At 46.9% G+C, this 23,096-nt stretch overlaps 1 protein-coding gene across 2 annotated transcripts in view; it reads right to left on the bottom strand.

Moving 5' to 3' along the window:
- The window catches only part of LOC126531417 (beta-1,3-galactosyltransferase 1-like), a 55,115-nt gene extending 43,234 nt beyond the window's left edge, over positions 1-11,881 (bottom strand). For both annotated transcript variants that reach the window (XM_072288431.1, XM_050178935.3), the window contains exon 1: positions 11,748-11,881. The gene's annotated coding sequence lies outside the window, so the exon portion shown is untranslated. The remainder of the gene's footprint in view (positions 1-11,747) is intronic.
- Between the last annotated feature and the right edge of the window lie 11,215 nt (positions 11,882-23,096).

Below are 23,096 nucleotides of genomic sequence, written 5' to 3'. Positions count from 1 at the left end.
CACTGAGTATCGGTCACTTCTTTCTTTCCTCCTTTGACTCGGTTTGTGACACCTAAATGTCACATAAATGTGCGCAGGTCACCTAATGTGCATCGAATGCTCGTTTCTTCAATGACGGTCCTCCTTGAAGTGACCCAGATGATTCTCGTTGATCTTTGGCGAGCTTAGCACATAAAAAGAAAATCTTCTCCCATTTGCCGTATTCTGAAAGTATCGAGACTATCTACTAGTTCTGCTGGATTTTCTGTAGAAAACTTAAAATGGGTTTGCCGGATAACACTATAATGAAACATGTCCATTCTTGATTTGTTGGTGGAAATCCACCTTCCACGCTTAGTTAAGGTTGAGTATGGGTGCATGCAAGGAGCCTTTACCGGATGCTTTAAATAGACGACACTCAAGCATTTTCCGTGTGACGCGAGCCATTTCCATCCTAGATCACCAGTAGGCCACTAAACTTTATCTGAGAGATACTGAATCGCGTGCTAACTTCAAGTTGCCACTTACATATGAAGTGCTTCCGTCTCTCTTTCGGCTGCCACGATGCTACAAGACTTAGCTGTGTTAGTGCCGCAATTTGACCGCAGCCCCGTCGTCTTTGCTGCGTAAAACTTTCCTGTTTTCTTTGTCTTTTTTTTTTCGTGTTCACGTCTCCCCTGACACACGGCTCCGATTTTCCTTTCTTCCTGCTTTTACAAACTGCTAATGCTATGCGAGATTGCGGAGTGACTTCTTGCTACTCATTTTCCTTGTGTGTTCATCAGTGGTCAGAGTTGGGACCATGCAGCGCATGCAGAGTCATGAGGCATTCAACTCCCTCACTACTTACTGGGACCTCATGCACAAAGCATTTCGTACACTAAGCAAACAAGTGCTGCTCAATTAGAGAGGGCGCCCGACCAGTGACCAGCTATTCTCACTAAAAAAAAAAAAAAAAAAAGGCTTTCGGAATTCTCACTAAAAAAAAAAGGCTTTCACAATTCTCATCCTGACGTCTTCACGCGGTGTGATCGGTTGAGCGACAAATTTAATCTAAAAGGTTCTGGGTTTCGAGACCGGCTGATATGTCCTTGCTTGTTTGTTTCAACAACTCCCGCTCTTGTAATAGTGACGTTTCTTGTTAAAGGAACCGGCACACACAACTACTTCCATCATACTGGCTACTGTCTGTAAACGAAAGGGTAAACACAAGCAGGCGTCCTGATTGCCGAAGGCAGCGGAGCGCGCGGCGGCGATCCCCCGGCAGCCGCTCCTTTGCACGCTCCAGAAAAAATATGCTGGACCGACGTTACCTCAAATTTCCAAGTAAGCAGAACCACAGAAGTGGACTTCTCCCCATATGGCCTTTTAATGTGGAGAAACCTGCTCTAGAGGTGTTTGTCACGTATGCGCAGACACCACCGAAGGCGAGCAAGCGTAAGAACTTACAAGATATCACGTGTAAAACATTTCTGCGATGTTTTTATGCTTAAACTTGCACAATTATTCGCCCCTTACGTTGCTAGTACACACGATGTTACGTGTACGTGCGTGCGTGCGTGCGTGCGTGCGGCGTGTGACCCAGAGTCGGAAGAGAGCAGTTGCGAAGGACTTTCATCAGTGGCACTCATGCCGAAACGCGACACACTCGCAAGCGCATCGGTGAAACCGAAGGTTAAATAGGCACCGCATGGTCATGCATCACTGGCCCAACCTCATGGGTGGTGCGCATGTCGAATGTGCCTCGATCTATGCTATTTCCTCTTTTTTTTTTCTTTTTTTTTCGAGCTCTTGAACACCTTAAAACCTAAGAACAAGTGTATTTATTCTCTCTCTCTACCCGCCGTGGTTGTTCAGAGGCTATGGTGTTGGGCTGCTGAGCACGAGGTCGCGGGATCGAATACCGGCCACGGAGGCCGCATTTCGACGGGGGCGAAATGCGAGAACACCCGTGTACTTAGATGTAGGTGCACGTTAAATAATCCCAGGTGGTCGAAATTTCCGGAGTCCTCCACTACGGCGTGCCTCATAATCACAAAGTGGTTTTGGCACGTAAAACCCCATAATTTCTTTCTCTCTCTCTCTCTCTCTCATATATATATATATATATATATATATATATATATATATCAACCGCATGTAGCTGGCAGCCACCTGAAGAAGCATCTCGCATTTTTTTGTGTTCTTCGTAATTAATTTGCAATGATTAATATTTTAAAAGCTATTTAGTACATCTACGGCAATTATGTCACCATTAGGTGTTAGAGCGACTTCTAAGACATCAATTTCAGATGTTTGCGACATGCTATCTTTTGCGCGGCATTCTACTTTTCTTTCCTTTTCTTCTTTCTTTTTTTCCACGTGGTAAGTACAGCCCGCGAAAATACCATGTTTGGGTAGGTTCTAAAGCCACGCAGCACGGTTCCTTTAACTTGGCACAGGGGAAAGACAAAGCCGCGCAAAAAATGGCACGTCGCAAACAATTGAAACTGATGTTTTCCGAGTAATAATAATAATAATTTTATTTGCCGTCGCGCTTGACGGGAGTGGTAGAGAGAGAAAGCTAGGGCATGCTTGACGAGCTCTCTGCTCCGCGAACGAAAATATGTTTTGTTTCTTTGACTTGCAGCAACAGCGTACATAAACAAACATAAAAAAAAAGTCGCTGGCTCTCTCGGAATCGATAATAGATGTAAGCATAAAATGGCAATCGACAAAGGAGATTGGCTGGAGGTGATACTAAAGTCAAAATCTTAAAATGGGTGTAGTGCATGTTCGCAACGGCACACCACACCACGCCATACTGTGCACTGGTCCATATGGGCGCTGCCCAACTAGAAGAAGAAAATCGGTTGATGGCTGCACGACAGACAGCGAAAGACGCCACGGAGACAGAGCACACTGCCCAGCTAGAAGAAGAATGAATTGAATTGTGTGGTTTTATGTGCCAAAACCACGATTTGGTTTTGAGGCACGCCGTATAGCGAGGGCTTCCGGATTAATTTTTACCGTCAGGGTATCGTTTAGGGGATTTATTACCCATACGTTGTTCTGTTAGAGTATATGTGCCACATATCAGTGTTCTTTTGTTCTGTGTATGATCTCTTTTTACGTGGAAGTGCTATTTCTTTAAAGAGACTGACAACCGATTTTTAAGGACCTAGTTTTCAAGAGCGCAACGCAAAGCTTATCCTCAGTAGCGACTACACCTACAGCGGTTTCTTGCAAAAGCGCGCGGACACTTAGTAAGCAGAATTTTTCGATCTGAGCAGCCTCTAAAAGTAAAAGCCCCTCATCCAGCAACGCTGATAAGTGAGGGCAATGTCGATAGCGCGCCTCGCAAATTGTGAAAGCCGCCCATCGCTCTGCTTTCACAGGAGTGAGTGTAACTGTGGTTAACCAGCTACATTTTGGTCTATTCAAAGACTTTTGAAAGTAAAAAGCTGGTACAATAAGTTCGCGTTGTTGTACGGACATTTCTTATATTTGTACTGCGTTTTTCTCCAAGTACGTCATGGCTGGCTGACCCCCTTCGTCGTTGTTCTGTCGATAGACGAGCCAAGCCAACTCATTGGCAGCGAAGGCGAAGGCGGCGCCCCTTTTCTACTCACTACAAATGAAGGTCTATCTGCACATTGTAGGTTGGAAAAAACTTATAACAGAAAAAGTGTACTGAATTTCAATACTAATAAAATGACCGGGAACCGCGTGCACTAGTAGAAGGTCACGTGATACGCCTCTTATGCGTCTTCATGTTATTGCCGCGTGGGGCGTAAAAGGTCATTTTTCGCGACTTTTAGTGACGAATTAAAAATACAAATCTACGTTTAATGAGAAAAATATGGCTCGTTTTGCCACTACGATAGGGAATCATTCCATCAGCGGGGCTATCTGAATTCATGTTCTGAGCGGTTGTCTGTCCGTTTAATATAAGGTAGATTATTATTTTCTTCCATTCTATACTGTGACATTAGGCGGTAATTGCAAATCTAAAATAGCTGTATTATGCGTGCTTTCTCAAACAGTGATGCTGAAGGATGGTCATAGGCCACACTGTACACATTTTGTAACATTATTTCTTTCTTAAATATACGAAGTTTCTTTGAATTTGTCAGTGACGTATTCCCCTATATTGAGTGACAGTAATCTATGTGCAGATAAAACAATGCGTTAACAAAATAAGTTTCGCTTTAGTGGAGAATGCGTGCCTGTTTGCTTAAGTTAAATCAACGATAGTAGATAATTTCTTTGTTCTGTGCTCACTATGTAAATATCAGGTCACGTTTTCCGTGAAGAAGACAAGTAATGTTTTAAAAGAGTTTACTATCTCTATTTTTTTATCATGACACATGATGACGTCACAAATACACAAAATGTTGTTTTCAGGACGATAACAAATAGCCTTAGTTTTACTAGGGTTACCATCCAAAGCGTTATACTCTGACCATGTATGAAGCCGCATAAGAGTGGTATTAGCTCTGGTGATTAACTCTGAGGCAGTTGAAGCTGAAAATAGTAATCTCGTATCATCCGCATATACATAACAAATTTTGGTCCAGGGTCGATGTCTATGATATCATTTCAGTGGTTATTAAAAAGAACCGAGAATGCTCCTTTATAAAGGGAACTCCAGATAGGATTGTTCTTTTATGTGATGAATGTCCATCTACATATATCCACATATTGCTGTCTGCTACCTTGATAGTTTCGTTATAGTGTCAAGCTTTTTTCTTGGAATCCATAAGTTTCTAGTTGTTCTTTTAAAAGCGATATATGGTTAAGGTGGTCAAAAACGTTTGTAAAATCTGTAAATTCCAAGCGCGAGTTTGTTATGCTCGAATGATTTTAAAGTGAATTCCTTTTTTTTTTCTAATAATGCCAGTTTTGTAGATATATAAATGTTTTCTAAATCCGAAGTGTGTTGAAGTTATGTTGCGTTTCTTACAGAAAACGGACATACAAGATAGTATTACTTTTTAAGACCTTTTGAAAAATAGGCAATATCGATACAGGGCGGTAATTTCCGCGATCATTAATGTCTCCCTTCTTGCATTGCACACAAACACAACTCTCGCCAGTTGGATCTTTGTTGAAAATACTGCGTTCTCAAGGCAAATGTTAAATATAACCAGTGAGGGTAAGGTCAAGCACATCTTTTATTAGTTTCATTTTCAGGCTATTTGCATCGCAACTCCCCCTATTACATAACTCAAGAAAAACGGATTTCACTTCACTGTCTGGCACTAAATTTAGAAAGCAGGACTTGAGATTCGTTTGTTTTATGTGACCAAGTGCTCTCTTGTCGAACTTAGATCTAGCTACAGATTAAAAAAAGTAATCATTACATTGATTAGCTTGTAAACTGCCTCTCCGCTCTTCATTTTTTGTTATTATTTTTATTGAATTTTTCGAGGCAGAGCGGTTAAAAAAAGCGTTGAGCATTTTCCAAGTTGCATCTGTTATGCCAATCGGGGTAAAAATGCTTCAAAAATAGTCCTCTTTGGCTGTTCGGAGCTCTTTTGTAAGTCTGTTGCGATAACGCCTAAATTCTTTAAGAACTTCTTGATCGTGTGTTTTCAGAAATTGGTTATACAACTTGTCTTTTGTTCTTATTTTGCTAAGTATTATTGGTGTTATCCAAGATCTACATTTTTTTTTACTGCGGTAGGTACTTGTATGGGAATAAAGAGGTGTATATGTCTAAAAATTGTCTAAAAAGCAAACATAAGCAGATTCAGCGTCGGTTAACACGAGAACAGCAAACCAATCAAAACTTTCTATTCTTTCTCTAAAGAGGTTTGGACTAATGCGAAGTGAATCCTTGAACAAGTACTGGTTCCTTATTGTCTAAACGTTTGCAACTTTTTCAATACATAGATGTACGCCGTCGTGATCGATAACGTTTAAATTAATTGCACCAGCTTTTGCAGATGAACTAAACATATTAGTTATAAATAAATAAATAAATAAAAGAAACATAAGTGTTGGTGGTACGAGCAAGCGAAATGATCGCGTTTATGCAGCCCAGAGTTCGAATAAGCTGTTCTCTAACTTTCTTAACAGTACTATCCACAAGTATACTCATGTTGAGATCTCTAACTAAAATAACTCCATATTTATTGTCACTAGCAAACTGCAGCACTGACTCGAGAAAGACAAATAGCTGGGCAAACTTATTGTTTGTGTCGTCTATCGGCCCCCGTGCATTACCAATCGGGGGCCGATAGACGACACAAACAATAAGTTTGCCCAGCTTTAAGGTTAGCACTTCGTAATCTGGATTTATACAAGAATAGTGTTGCAGAATGTCGCACACAAGATTTTCCCTAACCACTATGCAAAAGACCACCATCTCCTATACCAGCAGTAGCACGATTTATCATGAAATTCTTACACGAATTTAGGCTCAGAAACCAGTCCCATCAACATAGCAAGTTTCATCGAAAATGACATAAAAATGTTGACATGTCTGCCGTAGATATAGTATTAAGATAATTATTCCCTACCAACTAATTAATTAGGAAAAACAAAAAATACGAGACTGCTCTTCAGGCTGTTCCTAACGACATGCAATTGGTTCCATACGCATAGAAAACGTCTGTCTGTGTGTGCGTGTACGTGTATGTGCGTGCGTTTGTGTGTGTGTGTGTGTGTGTGTGCGCGTGCGTGCGTGTGTGTGCCTGCGTGCGTGTGCGTGCGTGCGTGCGCGCGCGCGTTTGTTTGTGCGTGTGTGTGTGTGTGTGTGTGTGTGTGTGTGTGTGTGTGTGCGTGTGTGTGCGTGTGTGCGCGTGTGCGTACGTGTGCGTGCGTGTGTGTGTGTGTGTGTGTGTGTGTGTGTGTGTGTGTGTGTGTGTGTGTGTGTGTGTGTGTGTGTGTGTGTTTGTGTGTGTGTGTGTGTGTGTGTGTGTTAATTGGCGCGTAATAGCTGTATGTACCATGTATGTGTACGTGTTAAAAATTAAATTCTGGGGCTTTACGTGCCAAAACCATAAGATTATGAGGCACGGCGTATTGGGAAACTCCCTATTCATTTTGATCAACCGGGGTTCATTAACTCGCACTCAATTCACGTTATGCGGGTATTGAAGTGTAGTTCTTAAATGAGCAGTTCCTTTGTTACTGAACTGATGAACACTCCCCGCTGTGTGCACCGGTGTTTGCGTAACACTTGCAGACACGACGTTCCTGCTTAAGGCGGGAGGCGGCGCTGGCATCGAGGCACCCTATTTCCGCTGCAATTGCAGCGCCACCAGCCGAGAAGCACAAGTTGAAGAACGTAAACAATGTAACCACTACAACAACGTCAAACAATGTGCTACGCAAGGCGTTGAATAAAGTAAACAAACTGCAATTTTTTGCAAGTGCTGATTCTAATGCTGAAAATAGCAAGATACGATAAACGCTTTCGAAGCACGTTTGAATGTGTCATGTTTTGTGATAAGCATGCGGAAATGCCTGTGTATAAAATAACGAAGTGCCTCTAATTAATGCAGCAAAGTGATGTCGCAGCTACCGGGAAAATTTAAAGCATGCGTCAGGAAAGCAAGAAGCTGAACAGCAACGTCGAAGGTGTTGAGCAGAACCGTTCCAGGAATTATCTTCTTGCTTACTGTACAAACCTGCCAGCGGTAATTCCTGGAATTACCGCTGTAATTCCTGGAATTACAAAAAAGTCCAATCATCCATCGCCGGCTCTGAAGCAACTTACGCTCATATTACTGCACCAGACGTATCATGACCGCATACATATATATACCGATGGTTCCACCTCACCTACCAGCTCAACTGCCGCATTCGTCGTTCCAGCCAAGAACGTTACAGTTAAATTCAAATTGTCGCACACGACTACATCTACATCGGCAGAACTTGCAGCTCTCCATGCCGCTATGATGTACATCACCGAAGAGCCTACAGAGAAATGGGTCGTATTTTGTGACTCTAAGGCAGCCCTTCACAGCATCAAGTCCGCATTACGTCACAGAACTTACGAGCAAATGACATCTGAAATCAGGGAACTGCACCACCATGCTCTGGAAAGTGGACACCACATTATATTTCAGTGGATTCCTGCTCACTGTGGCATCGTCGGCAACAACCTAGCTGACAAGGCTGCCCGGTGTGCCCACGAAGATACCAAGACGCGTCCAACACCTTTGGCGAGATCGGACGCTGCCAGAGAACTTCGCCAACTTGCGCGTAAGAAGTCCCAAGATCTCTGGATTTCAAGTGGCTTCAATTGCAGACTACGTAAACTGGACCCCACGCTACGGCTACAACTGCCATCTAGCCTTCCCCGCGGCGAAGCAACCTTGTTGTGTCGCTTGTGGCTGGGAGTGGCGTTCACGAACGCATACTCCTACCGTATGGGAATGGCCGAGAGCCCGATGTGCGACTCCTGTGGGTGCGAGGAGACCATCGAGCACCTATTGTGTACCTGCCCTCGCTACGATGTCCAACGCCTCTCTCTGCGGGCAACCTTACGCAGACTGGACTCGAGATCTTTCACCGAGTCAAAGATACTCGGACCGTGGCCACACCCGTCACTGGCTCGAAAAGCGATTCGTGCACTAGTGCGGTACTTGAAGTGCACGGGCTTAACAGACCGTTTATAGTGTCCTTGTGTATGGTGTCGCTCCCACACGTACTCAGTGCTTCCTCTCTCCCTTTCTTCCTCTTTCTATTCCCCTTTCCCCCACCCCCAGTGTAGGGTAGCAAACCGGATGCTGTTCTGGTTGACCTCCCTGCCTTTCCTACCCTTGTTTTCTCTCTCTCTCTCTGCCAGCGGTGAGCTAATTTACACGCATATTTAAGATTTTGTCCTGCAACGTAAAGGACGGGAAAAGTTAATGTTCCCTTCACCGCCTTAATCTTGCTACCACAGGACTAGCAGTGAAAATTGTGCTTTTCAACGGAACGTCTTCAGCTCCTTCACTTTATTGTTAACATTTTCTGTTCGAACTTCACAAACGCCATGTAATTGCAAAGGGCGACACGTTGGGTGGCCTGTGATTCTTTCCTCACCGTAACTTGGAAAACAACAGCAATCCAACCTTTTGGAGTGCTCACGGCACATATATATGTAATAAGACGTGGAATGGGGGGGGGGGGGGGGATGGCTTTAACACCCAGAACAGATGTCGTGTTATGCGAATTAATTCCTTGCTTTTTCACTTGCTTGAAACACTTGTCACCAAGTTGCAAAAGACGTTATCACGTGTGCAGGCTGTTTTCTAAGCCCTGTTCGCAATCATGAACGAGATCCATGCTCTCTCTTGTAACGCTTATTTTTTTCTGCTTCCGTTTTAACTCACTTTATGGGTACGTTATATTCCTTTCGTTGTACTGATGTACACTTCTAGGAAAATTATCAACGTCGTGAACGGTTTTAGTAACTATATAACAAAAAAAATGAGCGTTATTTTCGTTAGAAAATAACACACGGCAAAAAAAAATGTAAGTACCTGAGTCTCAAGTCATAAGGCTTTTTGTTGACAAGTTCTGCTGGCCATTCGCGGCTGGCATCTACCCCGACAAACAGTTCCAGAATAAAAACTTTTAATGCATTAGCATTCTTAGGGCGCTTCACGCACTTCCCGGAGACTATCTATCTATGTTTGTATCTGCGTTTGTGTCTACGTATCTAACCGTTTTCCTGCCTACCTGGGTCACTGGGCAGTCCGTGGTCGAATGAGTAGCAGATCGGGCTGCTGTGCTGAGGCAACAGGGTTCGAAACCAACCATCGGACCAACTTGGGTGACTGAGTATGTGGTCACGTGTACATACGTGCCGATCTTCAACGAGCCTCTGTCACTCTGAGATGGGTCACTGTAGATGCAGGACAGGACCTTTGATGCTAACTTGTGTCACTGGGTATGTGCCGGTAAGTGTGTGCCGCTCTTCAATGAACATCTTTGACGCCAACTTTGCTAACTAAGTTGTGTCATTGGGAATGTGCCGCTCCACAATTACGAAAATCACCCCTTAAAAGCGGAATCGAACCCATTTCCCGAGGGTTCCTCAATGACAGCAACCCGACGCATTAGAAGGCTGCGTCACAAATGCACTCGGTATGTGCCGCTCTTCAATGAACCTCTCGCCAACTTCGGTCCCTGAGTGTGTGCCACTGAGTGTGCGGCGACGAGGGAACAATTCTCAGCGTTCGCAGGCACGGGCGCGCCACGCTTCTCGTCTCGGAGGCCACGCCCGGACTTCTCGGCAGAGCCACTAGGTGGCGCAGCGTGTCCAGAAAGAAGCAGCACGAGAGTGGCCGCTTGGGGGCCGCATGACGCGTTTCTCAGCATTCGCACACACCGCCGATCCATGCGTGTCGGACGCCACGCGCAGGCTTCGCGGCGGCGGCGCTACATGGCGCCGAGTGTTCTTAGGGAAGCGCGAAAGAGGAATCTCGCCGCAGTACACAAACCATGACTCATCATAACTCGTTTTGACGGTGACAACACTTCGTGTCGCTACTTTCGTTCAATGTTAAACGCACCACTGTTCACATTCATCGTGAGACGGGTGCCGCCGAATTTGTGTGTGCGTGTGCGCGTGTATGCGCGTCTGTCTGCCTGTCTGTCTGTCTGTCTTATGGGTCATTTCAGCATTAGTTTTTCTTTACTTAATGTTCCTGGATAGCCAGCCTTCTAGTGGCCAAACTTCCCATACTCCATAGCTGATAAACGACGACGACCCTGTTCTGCTCTACCGAGTTCAGCCTGCTTCTAATGAAAATCGTCAGGGGTGTCCTCAAAGCGAAAAGACTAAACTAAACAATTACAAAGAGTGTTATTCATTTGTTTTCGTTCCGAACGGAAACAAATGAATCATGCTATATCAATTCACATATGCTTCCCGCTTGCCACATAATAAAGGGACACAAAGAGAAGAATGGTTTGAGCTCTGTTAGTAAATTGCCATTCTACAAACCAAAAAAGTCCCTCGCGAGAAAACGCAATAACGAAAGACCGGTGGCGACGCCGCCATGAAATTTTCGCACCACCACGCCGTGACGTCACCAATTCTGACGCCATTTTCCCGGCCCTAGTTAAAATATTATCGGTAGAAATCGACTACATTGCACTCTAAAAGAGCCGAAGACCAAGCTTACGAAGTTTCAAGAACGTTTGCTGAACCCACAACAGTCGAAATCCAAATAATTACTTTTCAATTCGCGACGTCACGCAGGCGTACCAGCCCTGAAGTTCCGGGACGAAATTCCAAAATGAAACGCTGACCTACACTTCTAATAATCAACCTATTACTGCGAAATCAACGAAAGTTGAGTTCCTCAAGAACAGTTTATCAATCTCAACCGGCTTGGAGCATTTCTTTTCAGTGTTTCTTTAAGGAGCCTGCGGCTTGCATATATAGTAAGTGATTCACCGTCTCTCTCAAAAGCTTCAAAGCCGCGTTACCGGACTTGTTACATGTGGTAATATGAGTTCAACAACCGTATCGGCCAGTCGCTGCACTCCATTTAACACAAGGCCACCCTGAATCATTACGCCGTGGCACGAATGAGGAAAAGATGGAGGGAGAAAGAAAAGCGATTTGGCCAGAAAAGATTCCGATTTACTACCTTACACTGAGGAAGTGGGTAAAAAAGAGTGAAAGAAAGTACTCGGAAGGCAACTTGCCATTTATAATCAGACACACGGGCACCAAAACCACACCGCACATTTTAAGTCCACACAAACCAGCTGAGAAATCGGAACAACACTTTCAACAAGGCACTCGCAAGCGTTTTGCGGGGCTCACCGCTCACCTCACTCAAGCGACGCCCAGATGTTAGTACCGTGAATGTTTCGGTGAAGTTTCGGTCCGATACGGCAACCGCGGAGCCTTCGCGCGATGCATGCTCTCATTGCCGCTGCGTGCATGCGAAACCCGAGCGTTACGTTTCTTCTGGGTCTTATCGCGCGCCGGACGCCTTGGCGGAGGGGGGCCGGAAAGCCAAAAGTGGAGGCGGCAGAGAGCAAGAGTGCGAAACTGGCAGAGCCGTCGCTGCCGCGCTCGCCCTGTTAAGATATGGGTGGCGACGACCGACGACACACCCGAGATCGTTCGACTAGCTGGTGCGGTCAAAAGAGACAGACGCCGCCTTCGCGACGCGGATCGTCAATTTCAGCGCGTACGCCGAGCTGCAGCGCTGCGATACGTCGTCGCAGCTCCAGTTGTGTGCACTGTAAGAGTTGAGGAGGACTTTGGGATGAAAAACTTGGGATTTATTTACATTATTTACAGTGAGAGTCAATTAACAGTAATTACGGGCCGGCAGCAACTCGGACGCTGCGGCCCGTGGCAAGAAGATCGAAAGAGATGAATCAAGGAATGCTCTGGGAATGCTCTCTTGCTGCTCCCGGTCTGCGTCTTTTAAGCCCTTCGGTGTCTCGAAGACAAGTCACGTTCGGCCAATGGGAGAGCCCGCTCAGGTGACGCCATTTTCGGCCAATCGGCGAGGGCTTACTTCTCCCTGCGGTCTTGCCTTGCTGACTTGCAATGCGCCGTCACAATAGATGGATGGGGGCGACGCCGCCAGGTTTTCACGGCGCATTACAGCTGTCTTGCTTCGGGACCCACTTTACCCGCAACAGTGCCAGGCTCTCGCTTCACTTTCGGGAAGAGTCAAGCAGTGAATAGCTCCACCGGCGGCACACGAAGTGGGGGCCGCCAACTTGTTTGCACGTGCCGCGCCTCAGGAATGTGGTATCCGTGCTTCTGCGCTCCTTAATTAGCTGTGGTGCGATTCGATGTGGTCTGGGGAACTCGAAGTAGGCTCAGGAAACGGTCCCGTATCTAACAGCACCACTATACACTCTAAAACAAAATTATACCCTTTGGGTTGTATCTTGTCACACAACGATAAACGTCATCTGTCTTGTCCGCATTTCCTTTCTTTAAAGCTGCCAGCCCGGTACTTCCCAGTAACGAACGGTATGCGCGTTATCAGCATGACATAGAATTCCCGACAGGAAAGTAGCGGGCGCGGCGCTTTCAAGAAAGGAAACGCAAGCAATGCAGATGACAATTATTGTTGTGCGGCAGACATACACCCCAAAGGGTGTACCTTTGAGAGTGTAGAGTGATGAAAGTGCGACAGCAGGAGAAGCTCCTTCGTTTTACGCGGCGATATGCCTTGAGATATGGTTTTTGATGCAATAAGCATAAATGATACTTCTCTGCATGGCATGTCAACTTTGCATCTTCGTTCCTCTATTTCTTGCTTTTCGAAAACTTTATATGTTGATTCTTTTTTCTCTTTTTCCTGACTGGCCTTTCAGCTGAGCGGTCATTCTTGCTTCCTTGCGTTCCTCGGTTCTTGCTGTACTCTCTGCAGTCGTTCAAATGCAAACAGCGGATTGCGTAGCTTTTGCGCTACCTACCGAAAATCACAGGCCGCGAGCACCTAGTACGACCAACTGTGATGTGTTACGAGACTCAAGACGCAAACCGATGTAGTTTTGACACCATTCTCTACCCAGAAATGGCCCAAAACGCGCTAAAAATATGGATTTTAGCTTGTTCGTGAACGTATTTCCTTTAGCGGTATATCGGGCGCGCGGTGAACCTTGCCTGCTCTCTATGAACCTTTCCCTCTGGCGAGGAAGAAAGGGCGCGCAAAGGGCCTTTCCTCCTCTCCGGATTATGCGAGTTGATGTCGAGTGTTGCGAAACGATCTGTAGATGTTTTAGCTCGTTCTCCGTGAAATTTGTGTCTTGTCAGTTCATACAAAGTTTCCTGAGGAACACTGCGTAACCTTTCAGTGCAGCATTAACTACAGTATATATGCGGAAATTTCTCTTGGCTCCGCAATCGTATGCGACGCGCATCAACAGCCGCGGTATGTGTACATGCTGTGGCCTATTTTGGCTGTATCGGTTTTCATTCCACGAACAGGCGTCTGTGAATTGCCAGTGTGATTTGGAAAATCTTCTATCTCATCGCATGGCATGGGGACTAAAACATGAAAGTGCACGCTAGTGCACGGCCAACCCAGTGCAACCCCGAAACATCTAAGCGCCAATCGTTATAAAATATTTGCGTCAGCCACCGGCATCGTGCTCACACATTTCAAGTCCAGTAGATTTCAAATCCCAATGTTATGTCTACGCTAGCCTCCTGTATGATGCCGATGGCGTTACTCAACACAGCGATCCCTGCGGTTCGCTTTGATCACCTTTGATCGCATATAAGCGTTCTACACGCTTTCCCCTTCGCCCAACGCCGAGTAGCAGGTCAGAACATTGATTCAGGCCGACCTCTCAGCTTTTCTCTCATAATAAATACCTGTCTCTCTCTTAGTGCTTCGGTATTGCCTTTTGCCTTGTAAAGCAGTAATATCCGAAGGCGATCGCATAAAAAGAATCCGGAGGCTATTTGTGAGGACACAATTTCCGTAAGACGGATGAGTGCATTTGGCGGAACGAACAAAGCCGAAAAAAGAAAATCGGTTCGCATCCTCTTCTTTCGCGAGAAAGAAAGAAAAAAGAAAACGTGCTAACGCCGCCATAAGACCTCGCATGGTCATGCCGCATGCTTGGACTATGCGCTATATAGAACACACAGGTCTATAGCCCAGCATGCATACCACTGTGTCGGACGCTCGCGCAGTCCGCAGCCAGCCGTTCGACCACTCGACGAGTAATTCGCAATGTACAGTATGCTGTTATTACTAGCCAAAACTTTTTTATTCGTGGGCAGAAACAACCTCCAATCAACGACGTAGTCGCGCAATCCATCTACAGATGACAAACTGAACGCCTGTCAAAGCAAACAGCTCAACCTATTCCTTTGCAGAACAGTATACACAGGCTGTTGGGATTGTCCTGTTTCGGAACTACTCATTGCTGCTAAACTACAGCTTAGAACCGCAGTGAGAATGCTGCAGTTACCAACAAGCCCACATTGCAACCCTCGTGAATTTTCAGCAATACAAAATTGATCTCCGAGGCTGATTGCAGGCGTAAATACGCGCGCCCACATCGGGCTGGGTGCTCCGTCCGCCTCAACGCCGCACATAGGCGTACTTACCGGGATGAATTATTACTTGCCCAAGCGGGGGAAAAAGTATGCCATTCCCCCCCCCCCCTCCTCTTTGAAAGCGGGAACTTTCGGCTGCACCCTGGAAATTCCCAAAAAACTACAGCTGAAGTTAAATTTTCTTCCTTAATAGAGTGACCACGTAAGTAGTGCTTTTTTTTTACTACGTACCCCTGCTTGATCAGCGAGGATTGTCTTTTGTGCCTCCTATGGGTGCGCTGTAGCAGACGACACAGGAGACCTGGCGCTGGGAAGTTCCCGCCCTCACAAATAGCAGCTTGAGCTATCATGCCCAGCTTCAATTTTTTTTTTTTTTTGGGGGGGGGGGGGGAGGGGGACCGCTATATCCGTATTTGAAAACGCAAACAGCTTTTTTTTTATTTAACCTGCGGGCGAAGGTGACGTGCGAATAAATTATTATATAATAACCATGCAAATAAATTATTATATAATAACCAGTCGCGCCCACCGATTGCTTTGCCTTACGGCATGAAATAGTTGGTTTATCAAATGCTGGAACTATTGATATCCGTCCAGAGATTGCCCACATAGCGTTGTAGCCTCAATATCCTATCACCATCGAAAATCTAATCAAGCCTCTTACTGGTATTACTGTCGAATTTCATTGTTTAATCACGACTTGTCGTAAATATATGTTAAGGAAAATGACCTTGGTCGAACGTGCAGCGCTATTTGACTTAACTGAATTTGAGGACGCTCACTTGAATATTTTCCAAGGCATGTGCCACTTCTGTGTTTTCATTTTCAGCCCGTTTCTACATAAGAGCTACACTATTACTTGTTTCCCGGTAGGAGCAAGAACAGCAAAAATTTCATATTTTGATGAAATAATAGCCACTTTTCGGTGCCGCGTACAGAAAACAAACTGTGTAGATTGCTTAGCTCTGAAAACAGTTTCTGAATGCTCGCTTTCTCTCAATTTTTATGTTTTATTCACGGCATTTAGTTTGTTTCCCCTGGTATCATCGGTAAACTATGGAGGGCACTGTGTTTACATTTATTCGAAGTACGAAGCATTGTTCTGAGCGACGAGCGATAAATGTCTATTCTGTGTAGGTCCCTTACAGCCTTTTAGAAAGTTACTTATTGAAGCATTCCATGGTTTCATCGCTAATCGAAATGTTTTCCAGACTCTCAGAATAACAGAACGAGACACTGACTTGAAATTCCACGAAAATAGGGAGAATTTTAAGCGTAATGCGTTGCGAAGCTTTTACTTTCCTGCTTTAAATGCAAGTGTTGCAGATAATTATTCAACCCACTTTTTTATCTGTTTTCCTGCATAATACGAGATTTGTAGTTTGTTTCTTCGGTGTCCTAGGTGAGCTAAACAAGGCATCATGTTTATATCTGGGGAAAATTAGGGGCATTGTTTGGGTAATGTGAAGGCAATGTTCCAAATCAGTGCGTTATATGCGCTTTGTCAGTAGAATACGTAAGCAAGTGGTCTATAGCTTTATTAGTAGTGTTTTAAAAGCGGTGTAGACAGCTGCGCTGGTATGACTACAACAACAATTGAGATAAAATTTTGCAAAGATAGGGGCAACAATGGGTCAAGTTTATGTGCGATAGTAAATGTGTGTTGAACAAATGCAGCTTTAAAACATTGTAAGCGAGTATTCGAAATTATCACGCTGCTTTTACTAGCTAGGTTTCCCAATGTCTCAAAGAACAGTGCGTTTCGGTTATTTCGTACTTTCAAGGAACAAACATCATTTTAAGTGCAACTTGTCGCGTAGTTTTAACTTTTCTTACTTTTTATTTATTTATTTAAATAACTACAATACAATACGTACAATAACTACACCATACTAACAACAATTACACCGTAGCCAAGTAGTTTTAACGTCTCCGACTTATTTAGAAGCGTTACGAATAATTATTCGACATTCAAACCTCCTTTTTGTTCGTTTTACATTTTTCATGCGTGATATTAGGTTCGCCTGGTGCTCTAAAGGAGGTAGCTTCTTTATGTTTGGTGACCGGAAGGACAAGGTAATTGGGGATGTGTAGGTAAAGTTGAAAATAGAAGGACAATTGGTGATTCCACAGTAAATTACGTATGCAAGCACTCCAGAGTGTTATGAGCGTCTAACGAGCGGGGCAGAATTGTGCCCGCTGACATGACAAAACTATAAAACCCACCAAGACCAAGTGTAACGAAAATTGGTGGTACGCTATGGAAACTCTCTCTGCGAAGTTTAATGCAGTTAAATCGCCTTCGTAAAAAAAAATATCATTGAAGTATTAGAGTGTGTGATACGGCCGCTATCAGCTATGCTCCCCACTTTCGGATATAACTGTTGGTTACAACAAGTTTAGATTTCTTGGAAAGGGGTGGAGGATCATGGTAAGAGCAACGTGTGAGAAATTCTTTTGCGGTACTATCCACTTAAAAGCGTTGCAAATAATTACTGAGCAGTTTTTTTTTTTTTTTCATATTTGCATGCGTCATAAGACGTCCCTACTTGGTTTCAGCTATGTCCTCGGTGAACTAAACAACACACTCTATATTTGGTGAAATTAAAGGGCGCGTTATGGGAAATATGTAGGGGCACTTCAAACACAGGAGACTAATTATGACATTTGCGGTAAATTACGCATGCAAGGGATCCGGAGCTTTAGCAGTGTGTTTTACGTACAAAGCAGAATTTATTCCTCTTCCCTGGGAGAACTGTTAACTCAACCGTTATCAAAACTGCGGAGCCCTGACTTCACTCTCTGTGAAGCTAAGTGAAGCCGGAAGTTGGCGTTGTTCCGCCATGATGCCAGGTCAGTTCTCATCTATTGTTTACATTTCCCGCGAAACCACGCCGCGCTGCGCGCAACCGGGCTGCCCGGACGCGCGCGCTCCGCAGCAATGGTAAACCAACGGATGTAATCGCGACGTCTCATCACACTACCGTTGCCGAAGTCATGTTGAAAAAAGTTCATAATAAACTTCGCAAAATGGGCCGTGAGGCCGTATCCGCTGCTTTTACCGGCTTTTATGAAAAAGGAAGATGGTTTATCAGCCCAGCCAATTGAACTATTCTCATCTAGCGCAGGTACCGGCCGCTTCCCCGTTCTTGCGACTTCTTAAAAAAAAAAGATCACCTTTATCGCTCCCTTCTGCTCGCTTTCCTTCCTGGGGCTCTCAAACGGACTTGTGAGCTAGAAGTCTGCGACACGAAAAAAAAAAAAAAATGTACGCATCCTTACTGCACTGCCAGAATGCACTGGAGACACGTACGACACACCGACCCATTTGCGATCCATCTGGAGTTTATGAGCACAAACACGTATTCTCGATCCGGCTTGAGGAATCGTCGCGCTCGTTTCTGCCTAATCGCTCGCGGGTGTGATCAGTTACGGTAGATTGGTTCTTGCCGCGCAAAGTTAAAGGGCCCCTCACCAGGTCTGACCATTTTGAGCTGACAAGCGCAAAGCATACATTGCACGATAACAATTGTGTCTGCAAAGTATTACATCGCTACGCGCCACGGAAAGATCTGAAATTTCAATCCGAACGCCGTTTCCCTCTTCACTCGCGGCTGCCGCGCTCCAAGCCTGACGGTGACGTAATCGTGCCCCTGCGCCTACGTAATCGCATCCGCAGTGTGACGTCGCTCGTGGTGACACGTGACTTCGAGAATTATTCAAGACATCTATTATCTGTGCGAGAGAGAGAATAAACATTTTTATTGGGTGAATGCTTCTTTGGAGAGGCGTCCTCATTCCAGAATGCCTTGAGCTCGGGCGGCGTCCTGGGCCCTCGCAATCAGCCGTTGCTGATCCTCGAGGTCGGAGCTGGCCAAGGCTCTCTCCCAAAGCTCATTAGTGGGGTAGGGTTCGGAGGATTTAATGGTGCCGCTCTGCAACCCCCTACTATGTGCCTGAGGGACCCGGGCTCCGCGCAGAAGCGGCATTGCGGAGAGATCTGTTGCTTGAATTTACGAATTGAAGTTTAGAGAAATAATAAAACACACAAACGGAATATTGTAAGGAAGATAACCAACGTGCGCTCAGAGTCAGCAGCATCGGCAGCATCAAGCGCGCGGCAGAGGCTCGAGCTCGGGGACTGCTCGGTGCATGCTAGAACCAACGGTCGCTACGAACCCCAATAAATCTCCTTTATAAGTGGTGGAGCTGCGGGGTAACGTTCCATTCTACCATCCTGGAACTCCGTTCTCGGACGCTACCCTCCGCCATGCCGGACGCCGACCAGCAGACTCTTCCATCGCCACCCGTCCCTTGCGCTGGCACCGTTCGCCAGCGTAAGCCTCCCATCTTCAGCGGAACCGACGACAACGACGTTGAAGAGTGGCTGTCGTCCTACGAACGGGTGAGCGTTCACAACAAATGGAATGATTCGGACAAACTGGCTTACGTATCATTCTACCTCGCGGGCGTGGCCAGCCTCTAGTTCAGAAATCACGAGATGGATATCCGAACGTGGTCGGCGTTCAAGACGTCGATTACAGAAGTATTTGACCGACCCGCCGTCAGGAAACTCCGAGCCGAGCAGCGTTTGCGTACACGCGCACAGGACACGGGTGAGACATTCACCAGCTATATAGAATACGTTCTAGATTTGTGCAGGTGCGTGAACGTTGCCATGACGGAAGCGGAAAAAATCAAGCACGTCATGAAGGGAATCGATGATGACGCGTTCCAGATGCTTCTGGCCAAGGACCCGCGCACTGTTGGCGACGTCATCAGCTTGTGCCAGAGCTATGACGAATTACGTAAGCAGCGAGCTCTGACAAGGCGACATCCCACTCCGAATGAGGCGTCACTCTGCAGCCTGACCACCGGCCAAGAACAAGCCTCCTTGATAACCCAAATCAATGATTTTGTCCGCGAAGAAGTCGCACGACAGCTATCTCTGGTGTCCGTTACTCAGGAGTCTGCGAGCACTTTGCCGTCTCATCTTCGTAACGTGATCCATGAAGAGGTCGCGGAAGCGCTGCCGGCTGTTCACCAGCAGGATGTCGTGACTATACCAGTCACTTATGCTACGGTTGCTGCAATGGCCCCTCGCACTGTGTCTGTGCGTCGCTTCCAGCAGCCTGTGCAACGCCCTCCCCCTCCCGTCTCCTGGACCAACACTGCCGTCGCTAACCCATGGCGTACGCCGGACAATCGCCCTATATGCTTCGCATGTAGGTATCCCGGTCATGTCGCAAGGTTCTGCCGCCGCCGATCGCAGGCGTTCGATGACGATGGCCGAGCGCCCTATGTGCCGCCTGATCCACCTGCGCCTTACGGATCCTTCGACCCATCACCAGCTCGCTCCCAGACTGATCGCCGTCCTCGCTTCGAACGCCTCCGATCACCCTCTCCACGTCGCCGATCGCTTTGCCCTATGCGTCGACGACCCACCGCTAACGAAGAGGGAAACTAGACGACGCAGTTCCTGAGGCAAGAACTGCGCAAGTGTCGACATGCCGAAGTCCTCCTCCTTTACCTGCCAATGTCATTGATGTGTTTGTCGAAAATGTCGCTACAGTCGCCCTCGTCGATACCGGTGCCGCTATTCCAGTTATGGATGCCACGTTTTGTCGTTCGCTTCGCAAAGTGACGACGTCTCTGTCTGGATTGTCGCTTCGAACGGCGAGTGCTCAACCCATTTGCCCTACCGCTGCTTGTACTGCCCGTGTGACCATACAGGACGTTTTGTACACGATTGAATTCATAGTTCTTTCATCGTGCTCCCACGCCGTTATTCTAGGATGGGATTTTCTCTCACGCCACAATGCCATCATCAATTGCGCTCGGGCTGAGATTGAACTTTTCCGCCTTGGTGACGTGGCCTCCGTCGATGCTCATCCTGCCGCTCAAATTGTCGTGAAAGAAGACACCTGTATTCCCCCGTGCTCTTCAGCATTCGTACCAGTCTTCTGTAGTACCATATCCGACGGGACGGTCTTCTTCGTGCCCTCTCATCACTTTGTTACCCGAAAAGCGCTTCCTTTGCCCTTTGCAGCTCTTGATTTTGCCGCCGGTGTTAGCACGATGCCCATTTACAATCATCTTTCATCGCCGCTATCACTACTCCGCCACGAATGCCTTGGTTACGTCCAGTCAGTCGATTCAACACGAATAGCCTCCGTCCTCGACGAAGTGCCTTCTACTGCCATCCATGAACTGAGTGCCCTCTCCGTACCCGACTCAACATGGACTGGTGTGTTCAGCCAATTCATCGCCGAAGATCTGACGCATTCGCAGCGATCTCAACTTCTCGCAGTCCTTCAGCACATCCGCCGTTCTTTCGACGTTGCGCAAACATCCCTTGGCCGTGCATCGATGGTCGAGCATTACATCGACACTGGCTCTCACTCACCGCTGCGACAAAGACCATATCGCGTGTCCGCTGCGGAACGTCGCGTCATTGCAGACCAGGTCAATGACATGCTCCGTCGAGGCGTCATTCAACCTTCCCAAAGCCCATGGGCCTCTCCCATGGTCCTCGTCACAAAAAAAGGACGGTTCCATCCGCTTCTGTGTTGATTTTCGACGGTTGAACAAGATCACACTGAAGGACGTCTACCCATTACCACGCATCGATGATGCTCTGGATTGTTTGCAGGGAGCCGAGTTCTTTTCTTCGCTGGATTTACGGTCAGGCTACTGGCAGGTTCCGATGGCAGAGGCCGATCGCCCAAAAACTGCCTTTGTTACACCAGACGGCTTGTATGAATTCACCGTCATGCCTTTCGGACTTTGCAATGCACCTGCTACGTTCGAAAGAATGATGGATAATGTTCTGCGTGGCCTCGAATGGAAAATCTGTCTTTGTTATCTTGACGACATTGTGGTGTTCGCCCCTCATTTTGCAACGCACCTGCTCCGCCTCCAACACGTACTCACTTGCTTGACCAACGCCGGGTTGCAAGTTAACCTGAAGAAGTGTCGATTTGCTGTTCGTCAGCTCACAAGTTTAGGCCATATCGTGTCAAAGGAGGGCATTCGCCCGGATCCCGAGAAGCTACGTGCTGTTACTGCGTTCCCAAAACTTACCACTATGAAAGAGCTACGCAGTTTTATCGGCCTCTGCTCTTACTTCCGGCGATTCGTTCGAAACTTTGCGTCAATTATATCGCCTCTCACGCAGCTCCTTGGTGGCGCTAGAGATCTCTCATCATGGTCTCCAGCGTGTGACGACGCCTTCGCAACCTTGCGCCGTCTTCTCACGACGCCACCCATCCTTCGCCATTTTGACCCTCAAGCGCCAACCGAAATCCATACCGATGCAAGCGGTGTAGGCCTTGGCGCTGTGTTGGCACAGCGTCAAGCTGGCCACACAGAATACGTCGTCGCATACGCGAGTCGCACGTTAACCAAGGCGGACAGCGCTACAGAAAAGGAGTGTTTGGCCATTGCGTGGGCGCTTGGCAAGTTTCGCCCATATTTATACGGCCGATCGTTTGACGTAGTGACCGACCACCACGCACTATGTTGGCTGTCGACGCTCAAAGATCCATCGGGCCGCCTTGCCCGCTGGGCATTGCGAATCCAAGAAAATGATATCCGCGTGGTTTACCGTTCCGGGCGAAAGCACTCCGGCGCTGCCGCGCTATCCCGATCGCCACTTCCCCCGAAAGCCAGACACGACTCCTCCTGCGAGTGCACATTATCCTCTCTGGACGTTGACACTATCGCTGCTGCACAGCGTAATGATCCCTGGACTGCATCTCTGCTCGACCTTCTCTCGGATACGTCGAAAGCTCCGGAGTCACGTACGCTTCGGCGCCAAGTTCCTCATTTTGCGATTCGAGACCAGCTGCTATATCGACACAACTATGCTCCAGAGGGACGCACCTGGTTACTCGTCATTCCGAGAAGCTTGCGATCAGAGCTCTGCTCCTCGTTCCACGTCGACCCTCAGTGTGGCCACGCGGGAGTCTTCAAGACCTACGAAAGACTTCGACACCGCTATTACTGGCGGGGAATGTACAATTTCGTTCGAAAGTTCGTCCGCTCTTGTCATGAGTGCCAACGCCGCAAAGTGCCACCGCACAACTCCGCCGGTGAACTCCAGCCTTTACAATGCCCATCCCGACCCTTTGAT

Source organism: Dermacentor andersoni, chromosome 5, assembly GCF_023375885.2.
Source record: "Dermacentor andersoni chromosome 5, qqDerAnde1_hic_scaffold, whole genome shotgun sequence".
Lineage (NCBI taxonomy): Eukaryota > Metazoa > Arthropoda > Arachnida > Ixodida > Ixodidae > Dermacentor > Dermacentor andersoni.
Note: the sequence above shows the minus strand (reverse complement) of the source record. Positions and strands in the feature narration are given on the sequence as shown.